General features: G+C 39.3%; 1 long non-coding RNA gene across 1 annotated transcript; it reads left to right on the top strand.

The window, feature by feature from the left end:
* The first annotated feature begins 1040 nt into the window (after positions 1 to 1040).
* LOC148878525 (uncharacterized) lies at positions 1041 to 3532 on the top strand. The gene is made up of 2 exons (XR_016102526.1): positions 1041 to 2588; positions 3278 to 3532. It is a non-coding gene; the product is annotated as an uncharacterized LOC148878525 (long non-coding RNA).
* The last annotated feature ends 393 nt before the right edge of the window (positions 3533 to 3925 follow it).

Below are 3925 nucleotides of genomic sequence, written 5' to 3'. Positions count from 1 at the left end.
GAACCAACCGACCCAATCTTATTAGGCTCACCCCCGACCTCCTCAAGCCCATTCAGTAGATGATCAATTCATGCAGCTTCAGCAGTTGATCCTAAATCAGTAACAGTCCATCGATATATTAGAGAGCCAAATAAGACGGCTAGCCGAAGCTAAGGCGAAGAGAGAAGTAAGGAAAATACCGAGTCAACCAGTTGCGACTCCTAGAAATCAGCCATCGGGTTTTCCTCCACAACAAATTCAACCACCTCCTAAGAACCCTTAGTGCAAAAATACCAAGGCCATTACAACCTTAAGGAATGGGAGGATTTTAGAGGACCTGTGTGAGAAAAAGAGAGTTAATGAAAAGGAGTATGAAGATCATAAGTTGGGGAGGGAAGAAAAAGGAAGGGAGAATTTAGAGGAAGAGCTTATAGTGAACCAACCCACAGTTCCCTTTCCAGCTGCACTCACAGCCAGGTCGATGTGAAAGAATAGAGAGACTCACAACGAGGAGAGTAGGGAAGTCCGTATTAACTTCCCTCTCCTCGACATGATCCAACATATCCTGGCCTATGCCAAGTTCTTGAAAGAGTTGTATATTCAAATGATGGAGCCACAATCGGCCCCACAAAAAATGATGCTTTCGACAGATGTTAATGCAGCTCTCCTAAACCAACTTCTGCAAAAACTGAAAGATCCTGATGGTCCTCTCATAAGCTGTCATCTCTGGAATCACCTTTGATCGAGCCTTACTGGATTTAGGGGTCAGTATAAATATGCTTTCGTCCATTTATGATATGTTTAGGATCGGCAAGTTAAAAACAACCCCAGTAACTCTAAAACTCATTGATTGGTTAGTCAAGACTCCTTGAAGTGTTATTGAGGATGTAATGGTCAGGGTAGTGGGTTCTCACTTCCTAGTGGATTTCATCATCCTAGACATGACCCTAACCGATGAACTAAATCACATCTCGATAATCTTAAGATGTCTATTTCTAGCAACGGCTAATACAAACTGTAAATCGGGGGAAATGAACATTTCATTAGGGGAGCAAAAAGTCCGGTTAAACGTTTTTAGTGCCTCTAAGTATCCAAACTTAGGGAAACATGAATGCAAGGTAGATATAGTAGACAATCTTTTAGATGCCCTACCTACCCCTTGGTTAGACCAATCTGAACCCCGTCTGTTGGAAGATGAAAGTGAGTTGGAGAGTTTAGATGAAGAAAGTGTGTAAATGTGTCTGGCTGAAGACATTAAACTTAGCGCTGCTGGTTGGGAGGTAACCCAACATAATTTTCAATTACTTTAGGATTAGAGTTTTTGTTCCGTGATTCGAGACCAGGTGGCAGACCTTGAACCCCTCAAGAAAGCCCTATTGATTGTCCCCTTTGGCCCAAGTCCTTTTTGCATCAATCTAGTCATGCCATTGGGGACAATGGCACTTAAGTTGGGGGTGAGGAAAGAGAGAAAAAAAAATGAAGATTTGAAAAAAAAATTGAGAAACTAATCCTTTAAATATGTAGAATTAAAATTTCACTAATTTTTTGTTAAGTCTTTTCCATTAAAAGAGATTCCCAAACAGAAAAAGTTGAGGAAAATAATAAAAAGAATATTGAATTTTGTAGAAATTGGTAGCAAGTGATAGGAGTCAAAATTGTTCTCATTTGAATATTGTCGAAACTGTTTAGAAATTGGAAAATACTCCCAAGTTTGCCCCTATCAAGATAAGAAGAGAAAGATGGAGAAATTAGCTAAATAAAATTCTTCAAATTGTTAGAAACAGTGGACTGCCCTAAACAATGCTACAAAAAGAGAGAGAGAGAGAGAGAGAGAGAATAAAAGGTCAATGGATACCCTAGACTTAGTAACTGGGTCTCTTCACCTAAGTCAAGTGTTGAGATTCGCGTCAAACGGGAAAGGGAATGCCAAAGATAATCACCTAACACTTAGTAACTGTGTCTCTTCACCTAAGACAAGTGTCGTGATTCGCGTCAAATGGTGGAAGGTAACAATAGATATAAGTGCGCAAATCAAGTTCAGGGGTAGAAAATCCACTGTAAAAAATGATAAGAAAAAAACTTGTATGATTTTAAAATCAATATCAGATTATCAAGACAGTCTGCAAATGGAAGGGTAAATAAGATTTTTAAGCCACGTTTCTGTAATATTCAAAACAAGACAGTTTTACCCCTAAAGCCTAATACCAATCTATACAGAGTTTGAGAATGCTGGAATCAGGATGCTTGAGTAATTCTGTCACGGATGATCTTGAAATGGGAAGGATCTTTATGCTTAGTGTATTTTTAAGGTTGCATTGCAAAGAAACTAGCAATGGTTAAGTTAGGGGGTACGATAACTCTGCATTTTGATGCCTTAAGGGCATCAGTTCAAGGGTATTTTCAGCCTTAGAATTGTCAAATTGTGTCATTTTCCCAGTTAATTTCAATGTTGTGACCTCTAAGGGTCTTTGTGCAAATTCTTTGCAAAACTGAGAAGTTTTCATGGCTGAAATGCAGGTTTTGGGAAGCTGGTGTGAAGTCCAGTTGAGAGAGGGGGTGGTTTTGTGAAAAACTGAAAGCAGGAGGGCGCCTCCTCACTACTAAACCCAGTTTGGTGCCCCTACTACTATATTAGCATGCTCCCCACGTCTTAGAAAACCCTAGGGCACCTTTTAACACATTCTTTTCACTCTTAAAAAACCCTAGTCGCCCCTAATTGCTAAATCCTCACCTTCCATCCCTTCTAATTTTCACCATCCATTCTAGGGCACTCTCTTTTTAGCATTCTAGTCCTTGGAGCCACCTAACTTCTATTCTTCACCATTCAGCCTTTAGCCATTAAATCTCAACTTTACATAATATTAGGTGCCTTCTCATTTTCTTCTCAGCCTTAGGATCACCCTACAACCATCCTAATCTTTCATTCTAAACCCTAAGGCACCCATATTTTTGCAAAAACCCAGTTGTCACCCCCTCTTTCTCTCTAATCCCAGCTTTATCCACCATTCTCTATAAAAAGGATCCCAAAGGCCCTCGAGAAGGGGTTGGTCAATTCACCCAGTTAACAAGGCTAAGGTTTCTTGAGGAGTTCAAGGGTTGTAGAAGGGTAGGACACCTAGATCTTGTCAAGAGGGGTTCTTACAAGCTGTTCAACCAATCTCCAACTACCGCCATTGGATTTGATCAACCATTCTTTTCTTTTGTTTATTTTCTTTTTTGTTATTTTTATTTCTATAACATTTTAGTTTAATTCTTGTTCGTTTCTCTGTTTTGCATATCTGAATTCATTCGGTTCAAGGAAAAGATGTCTCGAGGGGTTCAAGGGTTGTAGAAAGGACAAATGCCTAGTTCTTGTCGGGAGGGGCTTCTGCAAGCTATCTGGTCGATCTGTAGCTACCGCCATCGGATCCAAATTCTGGATCTTTTTTTATTTATTTCTTTTATTTCCTTTGTTGATTCTCATACTTTATTAAATTCTAATTTTTATTTATTGTCTCTTTTAAATTCAAAACATTTAATTTCAACAATAATAGATTCTATTTTCTTATTTTCTGCAATTCTCAATTGTATTCTCTTGTCCGAATCTAAGTATATATTAATTTTTCACTTGCTTCCCTGTGGATACGACTTGTTCTCACCCATTTACTACATTAGTAGTTGTTTGAGAAGCAGTAAAAATTATAAATGTTTAAACTGGTATTTCGGGGTGTTTAACGATGTGCTTTCGGAGACACCAGGTCTCGATGCCCCACGAGGACACATTGGTGGTGACCATAACCATCGCCAACTACCTGGTGAAGAGCATGCTTGTAGACAACGACTCTTCGGTAGACATCCTCTTCTACTACACCTTTGAGAAGATGAAGCTAACATTGGATCAGCTGCAACCGGTCAATGTGCCACTAGTAGGCTTCTCTAGAGCCATTGTCAAACCAAAAGGAAGAAA

This window comes from Nelumbo lutea, chromosome 1 (genome assembly GCF_056320005.1).
Source record: "Nelumbo lutea isolate HS-2025 chromosome 1, American lotus-T2T, whole genome shotgun sequence".
Taxonomy (NCBI): domain Eukaryota; kingdom Viridiplantae; phylum Streptophyta; class Magnoliopsida; order Proteales; family Nelumbonaceae; genus Nelumbo; species Nelumbo lutea.
Note: the sequence above shows the minus strand (reverse complement) of the source record. Positions and strands in the feature narration are given on the sequence as shown.